Below are 24,835 nucleotides of genomic sequence, written 5' to 3'. Positions count from 1 at the left end.
GGCACACTGCTGGCATCAGAAACGGCTCTGCCCTCGGGTTTCTGACTCTCAGCTTCAGTAACACAGTGGATACAGGCAGAGTTAACCACAAAACTGGTGTCTCTGTGTACTTGCACGCTGTGGCACATGGATACAGCTGGGTCAGGACGCTACTATGCTGGTTTACTTTTAACTCGTGACTTGTAACATATGCCTGCTTGTGTTTGGAGTCTGTTCTTTGTCACTCCACATGAGAAAGGCTTTTAAACGACCGTTCACAAGACATTTGACACATTCAGAAATTCCTTTATGTGTCAAAAGCATGGACTAGAGAAGTCCTCTGGATGAAGAGAAAAAGCTAGAATATATGTTATATACACTATCACCCTGCAACATGCATGTAAAACAAGACTTGTGACATGTAAAATCAATCTTAATTAAAAAGAAAAAAAGTTTCGTGAAAAAAGTTAGAGGCATATTTGATGGGAGGCCAGAATATTGTTGCCTGAAGTAGAAAGATATTTATAGACTAAGATGTGCAAAATTGGAACATAATTTTTACCAAGTACAAATTAAGCTAATGTACCATTAAAAGCTGGTGGCTCATATACATTAAAAACATGAGATTAGGACACAGACTGTGCTATGACAAACTATTTATGCAGAGACATGATAGGGGTGATCCAGCATCCAGCTAGGAACTCGAACATCAACTGGCTACTTCTCCCGTGGCACATTTAGGATGAGCTTTCTGAATACTAACGTTACTCCAAGCAAAGGTATGCTTTCTTTTCGGCAAAAGACATTAACAACAGATAAAAAAGAACAAAAAGGTATGAAGCCTTATGAAAGGTAAGGCAGCACTTCTGGAGACAGTATATATTGTTTTGTTATGATGCACAGCTCTTCCTTATGTTGGATCTCATCTTTCTCTCCCTGCAGCAACGTCATCGAAGCTGCCCAGCAGAATTTTGCTGCCTTCAGGAGGAGAAGAAAAAAGAGGGAGTAAGATAGAAGAGCAGCTTATATTCCGGAATGGTGTAATTGTAAATTAAAGTTCCACCAGAGCACATTAGAGATTATCTTTACACGGCTTGTCTCCACTTTCAGCTACAAAATCAAATTTCCTCCCATGCTGCCTCTACCTCCCTCCCTTGTTCTCTCTCACTGACCTCTTCGTTAATAATTTTACCATTAAAAACCACTTGCAACTTCGGCCACTCTTGTTCATGGGGAAACCACACAGAAAACAAAGACAAAAGACAACAAATGACAATTAAAAAAACCCCCAAACAACCAAAACCCAAAGCAACAGAATGTTACTGTGTGATCACACACCATGTGGCAAGTGACCACACCACTTGAGGCTCATGGGTCTGAAAAAATGATAGCCTTGTGGCTGGAGTGTCCGTCAGGAAACAGATGATCCGAATTCAAGACCCTCCACAGCCTGGAGGGCTCAAACCTTTATGGGACTTTGCTCTAACCACAGGGCCGTGAGCCAGCGTGCACCGGGTATCGCTGCTGCCACTAGAGGAAAAGGACAAATGCAGAAGTGGCTGGTGAGGGACACAACACGAAGCACCTCCCTGAGCAAAGAGCACTTAATCCCCCCCCCTTGCTCATTGCCATGACCTGGAGGGCTGCCTTTCCAGTCTCTGGAATGATATGTGCTCCAGCCAGTGACAACGCACCCCTCACCCAACCCCAGTCTTTATTTCTTTAATATTTCACTAGTGTGATGTAGAGGGTCTGCTACCGCCATGCATGCCCGCACACACACATACGGAGCTGCCAAAAATCCCAGGCATTTGGGCTCCAAAAGACAAACACCCTGTCGCCTTTAAGGAAAGTTTAATTACCTACAAATTAATTTCTCGGAAATCTTAGCCGCAAATAGTTCAGCAGTAATGAGAAAGAGAGATTTCAAGAGTACTGACAACATGCAGAAAAACAAAACCTGTGGATTTTTGTAGGAGCTCTTCACTTTCTTGGTCCCATTGGAAAACTCAACCCTAACTTTATTCATAAATCATGAAGGAAAACATAGCTCTAAGCCACCTCCTAGCCACACAACAGTCAGTTCATCAAAACAGGAGTGGGATGCAAGCCGCCAGACAGCACAGAGGAATTTACGCGAGATTCCCCAACTTGGAGGACAGCCGACAAGGAGCCTGCACCTCCAGAAACAAAGACACAAGCTGCGCAATGAGAAGCAAACACCTCCATCTCTGTAAGTAAATCTCCAGCTGCTTTTTTTACTGTGCTTGGTTGGTACATTGTTTTCCACATTTGCTTCATCAAAACAATTATCACTTGTGGCCTTTCAAAATTACTTTCCAAAGATAAAACAATCATGCCAAGGACTAGTAAAAGCTCTTCACTGTTCCATATCTGCACAAATTACCTTGTATTTCAGATTATTTTATGTACATGTAATCACCACAGATTAATTAGATGGCATACAAAAACCAGCAAAACACTGAAGAGCTAACTTCAGTTTAAGTGCACATGCAGCTAACTTGTGGCTTTTTAGAAGAATTTTAATTAAAAGTACTAGAAAAACCATCCAGCTGAAAATATTGGGAGCTTTGGGATGGGCTTAGCATAGCTAATTAATTGTATATTTAATCAAAGCAGCCTTTGGCTGTAATTAATAATCTATTTTCCTCTGGTAATAAATATAGTAATTCTGTGAAACAGAATATATAATTTGCAGAATGCCGTATGTACAGAAGATCCATGTTGAAAAGAGATCACTGCAATCCCAACCTTCAGAAAACAGGTTGTTTTCCTTTTAAATATGTAAGACTATTTTGAAATCAGTTTAAATGTCAGGTCATAACAACAATTTCTGAAAAAGATGCCCCAAAGTGCCTGGGATTCCTCCAAAAGAGGAAAAACAATCTAAAGCGACAGTAGGTTTGAATGAGCCTGACTTTTCCAGTGAACCGTAGAGAAAATGCAAGAAATGTCCCCCCGGCTTTAAACCAACCACCTCCACCTAGGTAGCCTGCTTCCAGCAACAGCAAAGGGAAATGCTATTAAGAGTGAGCATGTGAGGCAGCTACTTTTGGCAATCCATTCCCACATACCCCCCCCCCGGAGCTCAGAGAATTTTAGAGATCATCTTTTAAAAATCTCAGTTGCACAGAGAACCTGGGGGGAAAAAAAAAAAAAAAGCCTTTTTTTCACTTTGTTTCTAAATAGTAGAGTATAATAGTTGGCAGATTTCCACCTCTGGCCATCCTGGCCAAATGCTGGATTTGATCCATGCAACCAGATGAAAACACTCTCATTAATGCAGCACAATTCTTCCAGCTTTGGGAGTCACAGAAACACTCATCCATCTACTCACACAGTGAAAGCCAAGAGCTGCTACAGCATCTTTTCTACTAGAGACTTCCTTTCATTTATATGACACAAATTCCCAGTTGTGCTGCTGTAACATGTTTTTCATGTGGTCCCACACTGAATTATTTCCGCTCCTTTACTGGGTAGATGCAAATTTAAATAAAAAAGCTATGTTAGTCTAAAACGATGCATCTTCTGCTCCTAAAATATCTGATGTTCTAATATAAATAACAGCTTTGACTCGCTTGCTTAGTTAGATCAGAATGGAAAGCATTTTATCTGCATTGAAATATTTCATTCATTTGTAACAGTAAAAATACTTTCTGACGTTTTTGTTCAGTTAACACAAGAGACTGACTAGAAAATTATCAGTCTGATGCACTCTTCTGATACAATTAAATCGGCAAACAGATTAGATATTGATCTGCTAGCAAACTTATATTGATGTATACCAGCTTATTGGGAATTACTGTTGAAATGGAAATGTATGCTTCATTTATAATATATATTACATGTATGTACCCATACTGCAACCTCTGGTCATTATGATTGGACTACAGTAAATTTATAGACCTTTTCTTTAAACACACACAAGTACAGCTGATCTGCATAGATTTCACAGCATTACAGGGAGGACTGTCTGTAAGCACTTTTACTGTAGGAAAACCTAATGCTGCAGTTCTCTTTTCACTGCCTTCTCTTCTACTTTCTGTACCTCTGTTACAGATATATTATCTGCCTTTCATACTGAGGAATCAGAACCTGCTCTTCCTGATACTCCTGCAAATACTGTCTTCTTCCCCTTGTTGCACAGATTTAAAGGTGCAAGTTGGCAGCAGACAGATTTCTGTAAGCCTTTCCCAAGGATCTCATTTTCATGGCCTGCTCTTTCAACAAGACACCAAAAAACTTAAGCGCTCTAGTCAAAGAGCTGAAACACGGCTCTGAAGTCAATTTTGCGTCTCAGCTGTACTTTGTCTGGCAAAGGTATAGCATTTAAATGATTTTCTGGTTTTGGAAAAAGTGGGAATTGCATTTAACTGTAAAACTCTCATTGCCTTCCAAGAGTTATATTTAGGCCTTTCTCCATAGCAAACAGGTCCTAATACTCAGCTACTCCATCAGCCTTGTTCCTACCCATGAAAAAACATCTCTGGAACAGGATTCTGCAAACTAATTATAAGTGAAACAGCAAAGGGGCTTACTCTGCATATTTACTCCGTAACTAGCATTCCCTAATAGCAAACCATTTTTCGTGTTCAGCCACATTCTCCTTCATTCTGTTGGATCTCACTGTTGCTAGTTGCGCTTCATTTGGCACACTTTCCATTGCCCAACATATCATCACTATTTTTCAAGACATGCTCAAATTATATGATAGTGGATACCTTTGGAATAAAGACATAAATACATATGTCGGTTATGTGCACCAAGAATATGCAGAAAAATGCAGAAGTCAACAATTTGTATTTGGGCTCCATCGTAAAGACGTGCTTTCCTAGTATTTTCTGCACAGCGTTCTTTTTAGAAGATGTCAACCTATGTATGTGTTAGCCTTACTCAGGCAGTTTGTTCCATAAACAGTAAAGAGAATAAACTGCTTTGTAGTAGACATATGTTGGAGGAGAATCAATGCAACTGTAACCACAGAATTTGAGGTATAAAACCCTTCATTTCCACCTGTGAATCTTCCACAGCAAGCTACTTGCTGCCAAGGTGTAATACCTTAGGCAGCACTGATCAGAAGATAAAGGTGATAGTTTAAAGTAGTCAAACCCAGCTGTGTTGATCAACAACTGTGCATGTAAGAAGAGCAATAAAGGTAGATGAGGCAGTATGTTCATCTACACATAGTATCAATAACAGTTCATATTCCACATCTTGAAATGGTAGATATCTTCATATCTATAACATTTAACTATGTACATCTTCAAGCCTTGCTTTCTATTCTTTTACACGATTGCTTCCTGCTGCATATTTCATGGGGAAGGAGACTGGAAAGAGGTGCGCTTAATAAATGGAACCATTAAGAAGTTTGGATTGCTCTTGTTTTCACAGGTATTATCACAGCAGAAATCATTCATCTGTTCTTCTCTGAGTAGATTCTCTACCTCAAGCTAAGTGAAAATGGAAGTGCATCAAAACAGTAAAAAATGGCAATCTGATTGATGAGCAAAAATGATCAAAAAGCTGCTTCACATGTCCTAGTGTTGATGCATACCTTCAGGATCTGCTTTAAGAAAGTATCAGAGCAACTGTACATTGAAAAAAAATAAACAAAACAGGTGGCTTTGAAAACATCAGAATATGCAATATGTCTCACTTCTGCTGTAAGAGATGGAGTTGGACTTGATCTCATCTCCACTGTTTTCAGTAAATGATCTAATAACAGGGCATTTCTCTCTTTCAATGACACACAACAGAGTTAGTCATGGTGTTATTGCTACTATTATCTAAAGACATCAGAGTAAAGTACATAGAACATGATAATGTATCTCGTACAAGAAAAGGTCATGCAGCAGTTCCACAATTTGCTGATCCTAAATATATGTAGAATTGTATCACCCTGCATTATAATCACATTTCTGATGTATTGCCAGAGTGCATGATAGCAAGTTTATGGTACAATGCCAATTACATGACACTGTGGGAGAACAGACAACTGTTGAACCAGCATAAAGTTAGAATGGTACAGACAGATGATATCTGATTTGGTATTAAGCATAAGCCTGCTGGTAGGAAGTTAGCCAATCAACATTTTTTTCAACAAAACTGGAAGATGAATTTTAACCCAATCAATGATAAAGTGCAATGCAGTCACAGAACTTGCTCTCTTGTATTTATGAACCATAGAGCTGCATTTACTGCATCACTGAATGACAGCCCAGGAGAGCTGGGGAATATGCATGGAATTTAGCCAGGCAAGCCTTTCTTCTCATCCAAAATATACACAGGAACCTTAAATGAATGAGCTCTGAATTAAACTGAGCTGTATTAATTATACATAGGCTAACAAAAGGTAGTTAGCACTTGCAGAGCAAGAGGTAGTGTAAGCAAGGAGTAAGAACCCAGAAAGAGAGAAGAACAAGGAATCAGCAGGTTGGAACACTGAAGGATTATCTTAGTCAGGTGTAGATTATGGGAAAATAATATACGAAAACGTCTCTACGAAGGTCATGATTTGGGGTATGAGTGACATTTGTCTGTCTCCGAGGCAGAACTTCCTGTTTTGCAGACCCAGTTATACAACAGATTTTATTTCCTTTGCAGAAGAAGTTATCACAGTAAATGGTTCTTATTGATTGATGGAGACAGGATCCATCATTAAAATGGATCGAAAATTAGATATTGTTTCTCTAAGATTCCAAAAGTGGAGTTTCTGTGAAAAAGAAATTGGGGGGGGGGGGGGGGAGGGAGAAATCAAAATCAATCTGTTGCCATTACAGAACAATACCAATTAAAGCTGGATTTAACTAATTCTAAAATATTATTGACTACATTGGCACAAAGTAATGTCAACCCACATCACCAATTAAGAATAGGGAAAATAACTGCAAGACTTGAATGAAGTATACAGAGATAATTAATCCTCTAATTAGGATGCTAAAATTAGTTCAGGAATTGAAGGGTGAATGCTTTCATCTGCACTTATCTATGCAAGAGTTTCCATCTTTCACTTTTTAAGAAATGATTCATCTTTTCCATTCTGGTGTATCAGTGCATTTTTTTCCACTGGTGTATGTCTAGGATTGTAAATCATATGTGAAAGCCTGCTTCTGAGAAATTTCCTGGTTTGGTTTAGGAATTTACCCACTCAGATAAACTGGACAAGCAGACACATCACAAAGGTGCCTTGGATCTTCTGGATTTAGCACTGAATTGAGAGCTTCCTGAACTCATGAGGACTTTAAAGCTTCTTAGGATATATTTGAAGGTATGAATCTGTATGAAGAAGTGTTAGCTTTCTAGAAACAACTGTTATGCAGAAGTCTTGCACATGGAAGCTTGCTCCGCCCCAGATGTCCTCTGCCAAAGACAGAAGTTCACTATTGAGACTAGTGGGCATAATCAATATTTTGCTGCTCTTAAAAAAAATAAAATAATGAAATATGAACCCAGGCCTTGAAAGCCTCCAGAATTAATCAACAGTAGATCCAGTAAAGTGAGTGAGTTGAGGCTAGAAGTACCACCATGTTGATGGAGAAGGATGAGGGTGAGGAGAAAACAGAAAGGAAAGAGATTAAACCAACCAGAGTAACCTGCTGTGACCTCATCACAGTTGTGCACTGGGGAAAGAGGTTTCAACTTGATTTTACCTGCCCCCATGCAGGGGCACAGTGAGCCCATTTTTCAGTCAAGGAGAAGAGATGGGGATTTGTTGCATCTTTTTTTTTGGGAAAACCACGCTAAATATTCCAAACTTCAAACTTGCCATGACAGAGCTTTGATCAAGACAAAGTAATATTCAAAATGCAGGGCGCACCACACATTAAAGGAAGATCTACTTCTAGTCCCTGCCACTGCCCTTCCGGGTGGCAATGACCTGGCTGGTATATTATATTGGATCACATAGTAACCCATGGCTTAGTGTTGTAAGCCAGAAGGTTGGTTGGTGTGAACTGGTCTAGATGGTAACATTTAGATGGAAAATGGCAGGACCACAAGCTAAAATGGAGGAAAAGTATACATCACAGAAAAATAGCAAGCTACTCATGAGGCAGAGTGATGGAGAGCAAGGGGAAATGAAGAGCTAGCCTTGCTTCTTCAAACAAAATCCAGGAATAAATGTGTCTCGGCTTTTAACTCTCACAAGTTTCAATCACATCTATAGTTATTCTCTAAATTAGGTAAGACACCAGGATCAGATACAGTACATTAAAAAAGAAACCCTGTAGAGAAAGGCAAAGCTTGTTCATTCTCGTTACGGACCACTTATAAGCTCTTTTTGCTGCTCACATCATTGTTAAGAGTTGGTTTAATTTTTTATTTTTTTTAAAGTTGCACGACTTTTATTGGTGAATAAAACAAGAACAGCAGGATCCAACTTCTATCTCCATAACTCTTTCATCTGCTTAGCTAACTGTATTAGCCACTTTCTGTGAATGGAGAACAGGGGAAAGTTCAACAGCAGACTGACATAATAACGAGGACACAAAATATAGATGAAAAGAATACATGTCTAAATGTCTGATGAACTGATATTAGCATATAAATGCAATATATGTACAACAGCAGCCTTTGAATTAAACCATAAAGAACACTGTCTACTTGATTAGTTGTTTATTTTTTCTTTTGAGGGGACACATCAGAGCCACAGATTGATGCTTTAATAAGGAACCCGAAAACCTTTAGTGGAGATTAAAAGGGCTAGTAGTTAGATGTCATAATTCATGGATACTGATTGCGCAGGACTTTGACAAGAACCATTAATTGTCACTGTGTAGCCACCTTCTGAAGTCACATACTCAATTTAGTTCTAGTTCGTACAAGATGTGGTAGGATCATTAAAGGAAGCTTGAGGCTAAGCACTGATAATGGGAATATTTTAATATTCTTGGTACTTTTACAAAGGAACAGCATGTCATACATCAGTTCTACATATTGCACCTAAACTCTCAAAAAAAACCCCCAGCTTTTTGTTGCCTCCACTGTTATCTAAGAAAGTGAGGTGTTAGGGTTCCTGCACTGTTTTGCAAGCCTGAGGCACAGCAGGAATCTGAAAAAACCCACACAAAAACCCAACCCACAGCAGGCTTTCATATTTCCTTTTTGAGGTCTGGCTCACCTTCTGGACTAATCTTATGGATTGCCTACTGTTCCACAGTACAAGTCACTGTTCATTTAAAATAAAAGGAAAACAATTAAAAGCAAAGGGTGCCGTCTTTCTTCCTTTGAAGACTTCAGGTGTTCTTCATAGAATCACAGAATCATAGAATGGTTTGGGTTGGAAGGGACCTCAAAGATCATCTAGTTCCAACCCCCCTGCCATGGGCAGGGACACCTTCCACAAGACCAGGCTGCCCGAAGCCCCATCCAACCTGGCCTTGTGTTCTAGGAGGTAAGATCATTTTTTTCTCAGGATGGATAAACCACCAGATTAATGAAAAATACAAGAGAAACTTCCCCATTCTCCCTTCTTTCTTCTCTGCAGTTGCTTCAGAGCAGCAAAAGAGAAACACAGCAGAATAAACAGAGGCCAAATGTGCCCATGCAGGCAGAAAAGCAGATGAACATTTCAACATGAGGCCAGGTCTCAGTGCTCGTAATTAAGGCAATAGCAGCTTTTAGGTCAAATAAATAAGTATGGGAGAGGCATGGAAGGGACGGAGGTTCCCTCGGGCTACTGTGTCCATCCTGCCTGGGAGGACTGGCAGGTTTATTCTACCACGGGCTTATACTATGACAAAAACATGAGGAAGGATCCACCTCACCTGCCTTTTAGATATCTGAAGCAACATGTCTAGTGGCTGCAGGCTTCCTTTGAAGTCACAGTGGGGAAGAGGGCAGCTTCAAGCCAACGCATCTGATCCGTTTTACCTGTGTTAAAGCAGAGGTCAGCTGCCCTCTGATGGTGCCTGTTTCTTACCCTGTTTTTTGCAAGTCCAGGCACGTGGCTGAAATAGGGCAGATGAATCCCATTCAAGCCTCATTCATTTCTTGACAGCTTGGCAACTGACTGCAATGAGAGAGTGTTTCATCTAGTGGGTAACTGGGCATCAGCCCCGGTGGAGAGGAAAATATACAATAAAAAAATCCAGCAAGAGTATAATAAAATAAAAATAGCTTTGCTAACAAGCCACCAGGAGTTTTCATTCAGGGAGTTTTACTTTCACTTACATTTTGCTAACTAGATGCAGACGTTTGCTAATTAAGATCACCTTCCAGTGTTTTAATGGCTTAATTTGAATACTGTCACTGTTCACGCAGGACCGCTTCCAGTCTTGCTTCAGACTGGTACTGAGCTCAGGATCTGGCTTTACGCCTCTAACAGCCATGGGGTTTTTGGTTTTCCTTTTCTTTTCTTTTTTTTCCCCTTTTCTTTTTTGAGAGAGAGCTATTTCTCAAAGTGAGACAGCAAAACTGGTAATATTTCAGGAAGCTTCAAAACGGAAACTAATTCACTGTTCATAAAAAAGGAAACAAAGCCCAAGAAGAAGGTTCAGCACTACAATTTCCCCTGAGGTTGGCCAATTAATTTTGGTTGTGGTATGTTTGGAAGATTCAAATCCTGCTTTGTTTACAACTCATTCTATATTATTTAACACATTATCGCTGTTGACATCACATTAATTAAATAAGCACAGAGACTCTGCTCTTGAAAGCAGAGTGAATAAAAGACCCCACAAGAACAGATTTCTCTCCCTCACACATTGCAAACAGCAGATCAGAGCTAGAAGTATTTCCTGTCACAATTTCATCAGGTACCAATATTTCAGCATCTGAGCAATTTCTGTTTTGATTACATGCAGCACATGACAAATTAAAAACTGCCAGAAGTCTCACAAAGGCGTTCATGGAGCGGGCAACCCACTTTCCCGGTCTCTCTCTGAGATCGCATGCACCACAATGGGAATTTACTGGACCAAGAAGTCACGGGAAACTTGTGTGAGAAGAGGGAGCTGGCTCTCAGCAGCCCCTGGGCAGCATCGATTCCAGACTGGAGTCCTGTCCTGCTTCCTCTGTCTTGAGGAATTGATTTAGAGCAGTAAGGGAGACATGTATCTGAGAGAAAACCACTGCTAAAGTGCCTTCTAGATAGTAAAACTCATCCCATTTAAATGTTTATATGTTGATACCCTCGCAGGGTCTCCTAGGACAGCTAATCTTTTAGCTACTCCTACCCATTCCATGGCTCCTCACTCATCAATATGTTCTTAATGCCAGCAATGGAAAAGCAAGTATTTCCTTTGGTTCCTGCAGACCGTGAAGGCTGCTGCTGAGCAAACAGCATGCTTGGAAAGATTTGATCAACAGCCAGAGTGAGCACGTTGTTGGGCTACACTGTTCTCACTCTGTCCCACCCAGCACAGTCCACCCAGAGCAGCATTGCTAATGTCGTGTCTCCTGCTGCAAAAATAAAATTTCTTTCCTCACTTCTCTTCATGAAGATTTCCCCTTCAACATACTGATTCCAAGAATCAGAATAACTGCAGCTGTTTCTGTTTCACACCTTTTTTGTATTTCCTTTTATGCAGCTTTGCGTCCAAACTCAGTCTCCTTCTCCCCAACTAACACGCTGTCTCTTGCCCAAGGAACTCCCTCCACGACCTCCGCATCTCCAGATGTTTGATCGTAACGGATGTACTAGGCAGAGTTCATTTGTTTCATATAAATAGCCTATGGGAGCACCTTGGAATGACCACACATCTTTCAGGTGTGCTATTAATATAAAATAAACTATTTTAACACATCCTTAATCTTTCTTTAATAATCCATCCTAAGTAAATTATCTTGAAGCAATGCTGGACTATGATTGATGGCGCTCTGTATAAAATCTCACTGTTGGCTCAGTACAAAAGAAATACTCTACTAATAATAGATAGCTCACCCTGGATATTCAAACCAGCTTCTTGAAGAAACAACGGGATTGAAAAGAGTACTGATATTTCTGAAACTAGTTCAGCGAGTCTTGTGTTCTGTATGAAACAAGATAGATGCCTCCCTCTTCCTGCTCACAGCGCTAACTCGCCCTGTGTACGCATCACCGGAGTTATCGCTAAGTGCAGCATCACTGTACATGAAGTACCAGCACTTCCATGCAAACAGCCCTTATCAGAGTTGTATTTGCACATCTATACAAGATGATTGTTGTCAAGGCATGGACACTTACTGGAACAGCCCATGCCCTATGCTACTTGAATTATTGATCAATTACAAACAGATTAGTAACAACTATGAATCGTTCAAACCTTATAATAAATCATGTAGACAAATAAAACATGCCTAGGATGAATAATCCTTTCTCTTTTCCTTTCTGAATTCACTAACAGAAGCATGGCACTAACTTATTTATAGTAAAGCTACCTTATAAAAAACAAAAGGGCAATATAGTCAAAGAGGTCTTTTGAAGTAAAAAGAACACATCCCTGTGCATTATTATCTCAGCTGCCAAAATACAGACTACTAATAAGTTACCCTACAAAATACATCTCTGAAAAAGTTCATCACGAAAAATTGGCAAGTATGGTAACAGATTGCCTTTTTGTTCCTTTTAAAGCATTTTACTCCAACAACTTGGATAAACATAGAATCCTTGAAAAACGCAGTGATTTTATCTAGTAATACACGTCATAGTGCTCTAATTCAGCAAAGACAAGTGAATAATAAAAAGAAATAAATTTTATTGATCAGGTAAGGTAGATCACACAGTACCTGAGAAACTGGAGCTTTGCTGAGATATATCTTTACATTAATCTGCTTCTGATTTCACAAGGACTTACTTCCTACATTTCATTGTAGCTTATTTACCAAACAGACTCTTTATTCCTTCCCCAGAAGAAAAACACTTGGATTCTGGTTCAAAGGCTCCCAATTCCTTAAATAAATGGAAAATACTCAAAATCCTAAATAGTTTGCTGGATCTAGGCCCTATTCCTCATGCCATAGGGCATTATTTCTCCATGTATTAGTGGAAAGTTTTCTTTGCCTGCTGCTTTACTTTGCTCTACTGAAGAGTAAGCTAACATTTGACCACTGAATAAGCCACCAAATTTGGGGCAGACCTAGGTGGTCCCTAAAATTTTACCAGAATCATCATCTGTATAGAGAAAAGGGAATTTGTAGGACATCAAAGAAAAAGGTTAATACTCCAGATGAAGTAGCTGACTTTCTAATTTCCAGTTATAAAGACAAGTCTCTAGCCTAGCTGACTGGGAGTAAGTTAGTGAATACCTGAAATATAAACTTTGACATGAACTCACAAGGACAAGTCATTCTTATTCCCTCCCAAACCACATCAGGTTTCAGTCTGTGAAGACCAGCATTAACCAAATCTAGCAGAAGTCATAAATCTCTTATTTCTCTAGGATACAATGTTGATTGCTTAGAAACTCATCACAGTATTTCCATTTGCATTTTACTGTTTATTTTATTTTCTCCAGAGCATAACCCAGGCTCAGAATGCTTCACATTCAACTCACATACCAGTCTCTTCAATGCATGACACCCTTCTCTTTATTCTACATTACCTATGAGTCTTCAGATAAGTTCTACTGAGATGGAGTCCTTATTGTCGCATGCATTGTTATGGAGGTTTCTACAGTTTACAGCAGAACAGCATTATCTACACACCTCTGTCACAGAAATTGCTCTAATTTTGCAGTCTTCCTAGATGCTTCAGGGCTTTGTCCTTACAGAAGTAACATAATTTCTCCTGGACTTTAAAGCATTTTTAAACTCAGAATAAATACGTATGCTGTAGTGCCAGCAAAGATTTAGGCAAGTGTGATTGTTTCACTGCTTGTTCTGCTAGTGCACGTGCAAGAACCAGACTCACTGGTGTCAGAGCTAGAGCTGTCAATACTGTGACTGCCAGTGCCAAGAAAAGATCACACCAAGACTCCTGGGAGTATCAAAATACAAGAAGACTTGAAATCAAGCCTTCACCACAACAAGTAAAACCACCCCAGAAGCCTTCCCCAGAACTGAGGCAGACATCCTCTCTTCTGATAAAGTCCTCCTTGTCTTATCTTTGAAGGGTTTTGAGGAAGCTCTGAGTAGTACTAATTTATCTTGCCTTATCCTAGTTATGATCATCACTTCTGTATCCAAATTGATCTGTATGGGTTGGTTAAGTAGATGCCACTTGAGCTAAGTGGCCTTTTTGGCTCTTGGAAGGGAAGGATTTGTACAGTGGAGCATCCTGTGGGCAGGAGCGGACCACTCTGCTATGAGCAGGATGAGTGGGAGGTCGGTCAACAAGGCATGTGGCTGGGCAGGCAGGCACAGGCTTGGTAAGGAGATCCCTACCAAAAACTGTGAAATGGGTTAAAGGAGGAATGAAGCACCCTTTTCTCTTGATGCTCCAGATTGTAAGGCAACAGTGGGTAGCTACAAATACCTTTTTTTTTAAGCTGTTCTCAGGGAATGCAGCAAAACATAAATAAGCGCTTGCATTGCCACTCAAACACTGCTGCCCAAAGGTATCTGCTTCCTCATACACGCACAAGGATGTGTGCATGTGCAGGAGATTTCCACTGACATGTTCAGAAAAAAACACAGATTAGCATTATTAATTATATTATCATGTTAACAGCTATAAAATGTGGTGGATCTATCAGGAAAATGTCTTTGTATGAACGCATAACCAACAGTCTGTCCCTAGAAGAGTTTGCATGTCAGTATATAAACAAAAAAAAAAAAAAACAGAAAAAAATAAACCAAAAGGAGGAACACAAATTGACAATAAGACTGTGAAATTCGCTTATTTATGTCATCATCTCATTCTGTAACTTACTACTGATTTTAAATCATATCTCTGTTTTTGAGACTATAATTAGTGCCCCTTTAATGAGTTAGAGAAATAAGTGCAACTTCAAGGATGCAACAAAAGGCGAAAAAGCTGCTAAACACTGGGGCAAACTGGACCTCATTTTTAAACAAATGCTTCTGACTCTTCAACTAATGGAAACCAAACAAAACCCAAAACACTGAGCATCTTTAAAGATGTCACCACTTTTATTCTAATTATACTGAAAGTCTGGCAACCTAAGTCAAACACACTTCAGTAATCCCCAAGTGGATTCCTTTAGTTACTTGGAAAAAAAGAAAATACTTCATCATAATATATTGCTTTTTCAGAAGAACAATTTTAACTTTAGGATTGCTAGTTAGTCTCAAAATAGCATCAATTACACTGAAAATTCTATTTACACAGAAGAAATAGGAGGTTTTATCACTCCAACTTAGTGGCTGCTGCTAAGATTTCCAAGTGGCTGCTGCTAAGATTTCCAAAAGCTACGCAAGACATCGAGGAGTCCCCAGAAAGCTGTGTTAACCAAACTGATCTGAAATAATCTGTAACTTCAGTGCTTTGTTCTGCTCCCAGAAGCCTGAAACTCAGACCCATCTCAGAAGACAGGTTCCAGCACTGGGAGAAGGTTAAGGGAGACCTTACTGATGTCACCGACAGCCTCGTGGGGAGGTACAGAGAGGACAGAGCCAGGCTCTTCCCAGCCATGCACAGCAGCAGGACGGGACCAGTTGACACAAGTCAAAACAAAGGAAATCCCAGTCAGACATCAGGAAAAATGCTTTGCCACGAGGGTGGTGAGACGCTGGGACAGGTTCCTCAGGGAGGCTGTGCAGTCTCCATCCTTGGAGAAGGCCCTGAGCAACCTGCACAAAACTGGCCCTGCTCTGGGAGGGGGCTGGACCCGGTGGCCTCCAGCCAGCCCCTCCAACCTAAATTGTCTTGTGATTCTGCTCACAGCATGTCACATGAGGGAAGAGAAATGAACAGAAATAAACAACTTACCAGCCAGCTGGGCATTTTAAGGAAAATAAAAGGGCCCTTACCTGAAAAACATAACGGAAAGAAAAACCTTAATAATTCATCAAAATCACCAGGGTAACGAATTGTAGTAACTCCCGGTACATGAGTAACATACACAATTATGCATTCATGGCATTGTAAACATTTCCCCCAATATGCTCACACTCTGTAAAAGATAAGATATAGCTATGCTGGGATGCATACCAGGGGTCTCTCCATGTCTGCGCCTCCTGCGCCTTACGCCCACAACTCAGAGAAAGTAAGTTTGGGATCTGTAGGCTCTGTGACCTGAACATTTTTATACTCACTGCCTTACTATTTCAATTTCATCAGACATGTGCCAACATTTCTTGTAGACAATTTCACCTTCAGTCCCTGCTGAGGATCTGTCCGCTAATGACCATAATGAAACATGCTTTGTGTGAGAGCCTGTTCATTTATTTTCATTCCCGTGAGTGCCTTCAGAGACCAGTGTTGCAATCACGGCTACTTACTATTTAATTCCCAGCCAAATTTATGGCCAAATTGAAAAATGGATGCAGGCTGCCTGATGCAGGATGCTTTTGTCTGAAGTGTCCTCATGGAATCATTATACTTGCATTAATCTTTAATCTGCAATTAAACAATCAGTTCTATGTAAAAGATAGCTGCAAACAGATCTCCTGAATGTGTACGAGACAATATATCTTAATGGGCGCATGCGTGCAGTGGAGGGTCTGGGGGAAGAAAAGTCAGCAATTAGGACAGCATCCATCACTGGGCCCCAGGTCAGCGAAAGGTTAGGGGAGAACCAAACCTCCCTGAGGTGCGGAGCATCCATCCGCTACCTGCCCTGCTCTGGGGCTGTGCCTGCGGCAGCGGGGAACATGGAGAGAAAAGCCAGGTGGGGGTGGGAAAGGAGATACAATGGATTAAGGCATGGCTTCGCTGATAAATCTGTCTTGGCAGAAAATGCAACCTGCTTTGAATCTGTTTCTTTCCAATTAAGAGCCCTGCTTCCAGCTCCAGCAGATGCTTAATTGGAGACTGAGGCTGCCAGGCAGGCACCAGCGCCACGATCATTAACAGGTAGTTTGAAGCCATTAAGGTGCTCCTGCTTGTCAATTCCCTTCTCATATACCACTGACACAAACAAATGCATCTTCTTCCTCGTGGCAGCTAGCTCACCTTGCAGGGAGAGGTGCACACATGTGTGCTGAAAACTCGCCTTTGGTTCCTGGGACTGGGAAGTTATTAAATTAGCACCCAAGGCGTCTGATTCAGCGGGGAATATGAAGGACCCTCCTGCCTGGTGTCAGTGTAATATTAGAGTAGTACCAAATGGCTTCAACAATAGGTAAGCAGAAGGGCATCTGTTTCAGATTTGACTAAAATTGCATAATTAGATCTTGGTAAGAGATCCGTCTGCTCACGTGTGGTTTCATCAAATGCTCTTGCCTGATCCAAATAAGGAACCAGCTCTCAGACATCAGTGGACATAATTTCTGATGCAAACGTGGGTGCTACCTTAAGAAACTCTACACCTGTGCAGAGCCTTCTGTATGAATAGATGACTGTACCAATACACCAGGTTTTTAATTACAAACACAGAGAAATAAAACTACAATGATACCCGTGAACCCTGCCTTATTACAAGACATTTCTCCCTTGCAAGTTTTAGTCTTAATAATTCACTCACTGGTTTAGCAAAAAAAAAAAAAAAGAAAGAAAGAAAAAAAAAGTCACTGGATTCATGTCAAGCAGTGAGATTAATTTTGTTTTCTCTTACAAGGGTACCCTCACAAAAATTCACAACTGTCCCATTTAATGATGTAAAGAATTCACTACCATGTACCATTTGTGGCTTACAAATCAGCTGATCTTGACAAACATACACTAATTAAGGGCAAGGAAGTAAAAGGCATTTATTGATTGCAAGGTCTGAAGCACCAGAAAACTGATTAAATATATGTTGTTAAGGAGTTAATAAATGATTTAACTCTGCTATGCCATGCTCTGTGTACACCCAGGGCTATGGTAGCTAAATGGCAATTCAATGCTATAGTCTTCCATTATTTCCAGTAGGCTAATAAGACAAGCAATTAGACTGTTGTCTTCCCTTCAAACCGCAGCATTAACATACTCACTTGTGCAAAGGAATAAATGATACCCAGCATATGGGAAAAAAACCACCATATATAAAATACTTTGCTAAAAGAAGACACATTCATTTAAAACAGTTGCAAGAGAGTCTTATTGTGGTTTAGCCCCGACCAGAGCTAAGCACCACGTGGCCACTTGCTCAGTCCTCCCCTCCTGATGGGATGGGGAGGAGAATCAGAAGAAAAAGGTAAAACTTGTGGGTTGGGATAAGGACAGTTTACTAGGACAGCAAAGAAAGAGGAAAATAACAACAACAATACTAATAGCAGAATATACAAAGCAGGTCATACACAATGTGATTTGCTCACTGCCCAGAACCCGATGCCCAGCCTGTCCCTGAGCAGAGATCCCTCCTCCCCAGCCAGCCTAGTTTTTATACTGAGCATGATGTCATATGGTATTAAATATCTCTTTGGCTAGTTTGGGTCAGCTATCCTGGCTGTGTCCCCTCCCAGCTTCTTGTGAAAATTAACTCTATCCCAGCTGAAAACCAGGACATTATCCACGCCTTATTCTATACCATCCACACATCATGCCCAGATCCTACACTTTCCAGTTGATCACCACCAGTTTCCCTGTCTTTGAGAGAGAGAGATATATATAGATATATACACACACACACAGAGGCAGACATCATTCCCTTAGTCTATGGGCCATCCCTCTAAAATGCCTGTTGACTTCATTTAATCCATGACCGTAGGCTCCATCTGCCATAATAGTCTTTCAGGGCAGGAGCGATGGTGTGTGCTGTTGGATTGTTGCATGCTGCATCCAGAGCATCTGGTGCAGCCCATGCTCACGGTCTGCAGGTTGAAGACATCCATTTCAAGGAAGTTACCAGGCACCAGTTGCTGAAGCCAGTTCTAGTCCCATCATCACTGCACTTTGCTCAGTTTCATCGAAGTTCATCCTTCATTAATTTGAGTGATTCTTACTATAATACCATTGATAGGGCATATAGCAATTGAAGTAGTAATGACATGTAATGGCAGTGTTATTTAGCAATTAACATCATACAATTTAATTTAGTGTCTATTCTCACCCAAAATCAAATCCCTTTGAGGTACACATTGGACTTCCCCATCCTTCCGCATCACCCACCAACTGCACCCAGGGCCTTGAGCAAAAGCAGTCCCATGAATGGGTTTGCCTTTGCCTGAAGCAGGGATAACCCAGACTATCTTCCCTAACCTGGTTAACTAACCAGGTGGCCTTTGCTAAATGTGTATCCCAATGTATGAGGGTCCCACCACCCATTGCTCTTAGTGTAGTTTTCAGCAATCCATTGTATCATTTGATTTTCCCAGAGGCTGGTGCATGGTAGGGGATGTGATACACCCACTCAATACCATGCTCTTTGGCCCAGGTGTCTATGAGGTTGTTCCGAAAATGAGTCCCATTGTCTGACTCAATTCTCTCTGGGGTGCCATGTCACCACAGGACTTAATTTTGAAGGCCCAGGATAGCGTTCCAGGCGGTGGCATGGGACACAGGATATGTTTCCAGCCATCCAGTGGTTGCTTCCACCATTGAAAGCACATAGCGCTTGCCTTGGCGGGTTTGTGGGAGTGTGATGTAATCAATCTGCCAGGCCTCCCCATATTTATATTTCAGCCATCATCCTCCATACCACAGAGGCATTAAACGCTTGCTTGCTTGATTGCAGCACATGTTTCACATTGATGGATGACCTGTGAGATGGCGTCCATGCTCAAGTCCACCCCTTGATCATGAGCTGATCTATATGTTGCATCCCTTCCTTGATGGCCTGAGGTGTCATGGGCCCACCGAGCTATGAATAATTTGCCCTTATGTTGCCAGTCCAAATCCACCTGAGCCACTTCAATATTAGCAGCCTGATCCACCTGCTGGTTTTTCTGATGTTCCTCAGTGGCCCGACTCTTGGGTACGTGGGCATCTACATGACGTACTTTTACAACCAGCTTCTCTAGCTGGGCAGCAATATCTTGCCACAATGGGGCAGCCCAGATGGGTTTGCCTCCATACTGCCAGTTGCTCTGCTTCCACTGCTGTAACCACCACCACAGGGCATTGGACACCATCCATGAGTTGGTATAGAGGTACAGTGTTGGCCACTTTTCTCTTTCAGCAATATCTAAAGCCAGCTGGATGGCTTTCACTTCCACAAACTGACTCGTTTCACCTTCTCCTTCAGCAGCTTCTGCAACTCGCTGTGTAGGACTCCATACAGCGGCCTTCCACCTCCAATGCTTTCCCACGATGCGACAGGACCCATCAGTGAACAGGGCATGTGGCTTCTCATCTTCTGTTAGTTTATTATACGGTGGGGCTTCTTCAGCACATGTCACCTGCTCCTCTGGTGACATTCCGAAATCTTTGCCTTCTGGCCAGTCCATGGTCACTTCCAGAATTCCTGGGCAATTGGGGTTTCCTATTCAAGCCCGCTGTGTGACCAGTGTGACCCATTTACTCCACATAGCACCAACTGCATGGTGCATAGAGGGGACCCTCCCTTTGAACACCCAGCCCAGCACCAGCAGTCGGGGTGCCAGGAGCAGCTGTGCTTCAGTACCAATCACTTCTGAAGCAGCTCAAACCCCTTCATAGGCTGCCAATATCTCTTTTTCAGCTGGAGTGTAGCAGCCTCGGATCCTCTGTATCCCCGACTCCAAAACCTCAGTGGTTGACCTCGAGTCTCCCCTGGTGCTTTCTGCCAGAGATTCCAGGTAGGGCCGTTCTCCCTGGCTGTGGTGTACAGCACATTTTTTACATCTGGTCCTGCCTGGTCTGGCCCTACAGCATGAACCATTTCCTGCTTAGTTGGTTCAAAGGCTTGTCATTGCTCAGGGCCCCATTTAAAACTGTTCTTCTTCTGGGTGACTTGATAGAAAGGGTTTACAATTAGACTGTCATTTGGAATATGCATCCTCCAAAACCCCACAATGTCTAAGAAAGCTTGTATTTCCTTTCTGCTAGTTGTTGGAAAGGTAGCTGCTATTTTGTTGATCATATCCATTGAGATGTGACAACGCCCATCTTGCCATTTGATTCCTAAAAACTGGATCTCCTGTGCAGGTCCCTTGATCAAACTTCATTTTATGGCAAAACCAGCTTTCAGAAAGATTTGAACTATTTTCTTCCCTTTCTCAGAAACTTCTTCTGCGGTGTTGTCCCATATGATGATGTCATCAATGTACTGCAGGTGCTCTGGAGCTTCACCCTGTTCCAGTGTGGTCTGAATCAGTCCATGGCAAATGGTAGGGCTGTGTTTATTAATAAATTCCGGGAGATGTTGTCTGAGGTACGGGCATGACAGCAATGCCACATACAAATAGGAGCTTAACCTCATGACCAGTGATGTTATCATATCATAAGTCAGTATTACACAATACAGCAAAGAGAATCCTGATGCCTCTCCCAGAGGTGATAAACAGTGCCACAGGGAATACATACAGCAAATAAGGGTTTACATACCATAGCCATTTGAACAAACAAAACAGCACTGTGACCAGTGACTATTTAACTAATAAAATAAATGTGTATAACAACTTTGTTTTAACACGCTTTGGTCAGATATGTCATTATCTCAACCCTTTGAGCCCCGTGTTGGGTGCCAAAAAGGACTGTCATGGTTCAGTCCCAGCTGGCAGCGGACCACCACGTGGCCACTTACTCACCCCTTCCCTTCCCCTGGTGGGATGGGGAGGAGAATTGGAAGAAAAAGGTAAAACTTGTGGGTTGGGATAAGGACAGTTTTCTAGGACAGCAAAGAAAGAGGAAAATAACAACAACAACTCTAATAACAGAATATACAAAGCAGGTCATACACAATGCAATTTGTTCACCACCCAGAACCTGATGCCCAGCCTGTCCCTGAGCAGAGATCCCTCCTCCCCAGCCAGCTCCCCCCCTTATAAAATGAGCATGATGTCATATGGTATCAAATATCTCTTTGGCTAGTTTGGGTCAGCTATCCTGGCTGTGTCCCCTCCCAGCTTCTTGTGAAAATTAACTCTATCCTAGCCAAAAACTAGGACACAGCTGCTACATAAAAATAGTATTTTACAGCTGCACAGAAACGTCATAGCTAAGGTCCACTGTCAGGGAGAAGAGTCCTACTTAAATGTATGACCTTTTTAATGGATTCTATCCCTAAGGTAATACAGACCACCGATGGATTACAACGGCTGTAAAATGATTAACCGAGATCCCTCTTTTGTGACAAACCAACTCTCTAACAACACGCTGCTTATGGTTCAATGAGTAGGATCATCCTGACACAGAAACCTTAGGGCCAGATGCTCTCAGCCAGGTTTCAGATGGGAAACGTATGGAGATCATGTAGATGCTAATGAGTTTATTCCCTGCCTCGGATGGTGGGCAGATGCTTCTGGGTGAGCGGCGAGGAGGGCAACCAAAGCACACTGCACCCATGCACCCAGGGCAGGGCAGCGGTCCCTGCCCGAGGAGCTCGCTGCCACGTCTGGCTGCAGCCGGACAGGAGATCACAGGGCCATGGGATGGGACTGTCTGGGGCTCGGTCATCCCCCTGCCTATCACTGGCTCTAGGCCATGAGCAGTTCGGTCAGACAAAAGCCAGAGTCCTCAAGTTCTGCCCTATCAGAAGACTTTGCTGCTCAGGCTGTACAAGCATAACCATATAAATGAAGCCATATATTTACTACTTTCCAATTCCCATTCTACCTCCAAGTGATGCTACACTGCACTTCTCATCACACTTATATGCTGCTTTACAGGATAAGAAATGAGGATACAGCTATCACTAAAATTTAAAAAACTGTCCATTTTTTCCTTTGCTCCCATTAATATATGCAGAAAGGGATCAGAGAACGGAGAGATGCTTTTCAAGTTCCTTATGAAATAAAAAAAAAATCATCATCTCTCCTTTTTCTCCTTCCTCACACATACACATGAGCACAGCACACACACACACATGATGTAAAATCATTGAAAAATAGGCCTAGACAGACCTCAGATGATCACCTAATCCACCCCTGTCTCAAGGATTTACCTGAGAGGAGTTTATTTAATCTGTTCTCAAAACCTGCTACTAACTGAAACCTACTAGCAACTCCAAGCCATCCTTCTTACTCTTCTAAGGTTTTTTTTCTTGGACTCAACCCCAAACTTATATTGCTGAGGTTTAAGCACGTTATTTATTGTCTCACCCTTCACAGGCATGGAGAAGAGATACTCCTATATCTACCTTTAAAAACAGACCTCTCCTGTCCCCAAGGATAAAAAAGCTCTTGAGCTTCACTTTCATGCCAACCCTGAGGTGCAACTTCAGCCATATAATTCTCAGTCGCCTGCATATTTATTCTCTCTTTCTCCCTCCCCTGTTTTCTCCCTCACATAAATTATGAAGCTTTACACACTGAGCCATGTTGCATATCCTTAGCAATAACGGGCTTGCTCCAAGTGTACTCTACTATTTTGACAACGCCAAATTTAAAGCAGAGCATGTGCTGCTTTGCATCTGTCAGTCACACAGCATTCTTGTTCAAAGCTTATCAATAAGCACGAAGTGACGGGTGGTCATCTGAACACCACTTTGTGCTTCCATATTCAGCTCAGCAGTCTACACAATTTTAACCAGGGAGCTGCAATGATAAGGAGAAAAAAGATTTTTTCCAATCAGGTTAAAATGTTTCAAGTGGCCCATTTTCGCTTTCTGTACACTTCTGAAAGATGACTAGGAGTCAGCGTGAGAGATTAAGCTCTGTTGGCAGTGTAGTGTATTCATAATATATTAATAAGCAAGAATGCCTCAATTTTGGTTTGACACTTGCAATAGACTAAACTACAAAAGGACATTCACACAGAGGTGAGAATGAAAACTGAAGGTAGCAGCAATGGATTATCCCCCAGTAGCAGAGGACCTTGGAAAACTGTAAGAATTATCTTTTATTCGCAAAAATACTGTAAACCAGTTATCGCTCAACAAATCTCCAAAATGAAAAACTGCCTCTACGCATTTAGCATTTTAAGCTCTAGGAGAGTCCCAGTAAAGCCAGCAGTAAGTTAGGGAAATGGAAAGAAAGAGGTGACGTGCTGTTCAGATATAATCTCACAGCTTTGTTAGGTTGTTACAGTTACATTCACATTTTGGTGACAGCAGGAGGCTCTGTCAGGAATTGCAGCCCCATTGCACCAAACCATTGTACAACTGGAACTTCCTCCCCAGCCAGCTTAGCAGCAGGTTAAGCCTCTTCAGATAAATGAGTTCATCCTATCTAGCCATTAATACTTTAAATAAATACTCCTTCCTCTTTGAGGGCAAACTTTCTACCTCTAAACACACTTTCAGAAATCACGCATAATTGTATTTATTTAATTGGAAATAAATCTCCATGCACTCCAGGCTTTGAAAAGCAGAAAACATAGCCTGTGTCACAGCTCACATGAATAATGGCAACTGGAAGTCAGGCTCCTCAGACTCCAGCCAATAACCCTCTGACACCACGATGGATTGGAAAGTCGGTATGTCAGTGGGGAAAATGTTTTGTCAATTAAGAACTTCCTTTTATTACTTCTGGAAACAGAACTTGTGAAGTCAGGTTTTAACCTGAATACTTCCTACTAATAAAAGAACCTTTTGCTGAACTATGTCAAAGCCAAAAGGTTTCTTAAAGGATTGGGATAGCTCAGATTTCTCTGGTTGCTTTGTTATTATTTCCTTACTGTGCTCCCAGTTGGGATTGGGAGAGTCACTGCAATGAAAGTATATGCAAGATGTACTTGCAAAAATCTGAAGATATAACAGTATAACAAGACACTGCCTTACAGCATATTCTGCTTTCTTGCAGAGGCTTCTGATTTCCTTTAAAAGATACTGAAATTCTAGAGCAATAACCTCCTTTA

The 24,835-nt window shown here is 41.5% G+C and overlaps 1 protein-coding gene and 1 long non-coding RNA gene across 3 annotated transcripts in view; one reads left to right on the top strand and one right to left on the bottom strand.

The window, feature by feature from the left end:
• The window catches only part of PDZRN4 (PDZ domain containing ring finger 4), a 259,655-nt gene that overhangs the window by 64,489 nt on the left and 170,331 nt on the right, over nt 1–24,835 (bottom strand). The gene's annotated exons all lie outside the window — the stretch shown is intronic.
• LOC129201384 (uncharacterized) lies at nt 1,746–8,591 on the top strand. The gene is made up of 2 exons (XR_008575383.1): nt 1,746–2,212; nt 5,392–8,591. It is a non-coding gene; the product is annotated as an uncharacterized LOC129201384 (long non-coding RNA).

This window comes from Grus americana, chromosome 1 (assembly GCF_028858705.1).
Source record: "Grus americana isolate bGruAme1 chromosome 1, bGruAme1.mat, whole genome shotgun sequence".
In the NCBI taxonomy this organism is placed as follows: Eukaryota; Metazoa; Chordata; class Aves; order Gruiformes; family Gruidae; genus Grus; species Grus americana.
This window is presented reverse-complemented; position numbering and strand designations above follow the sequence as displayed.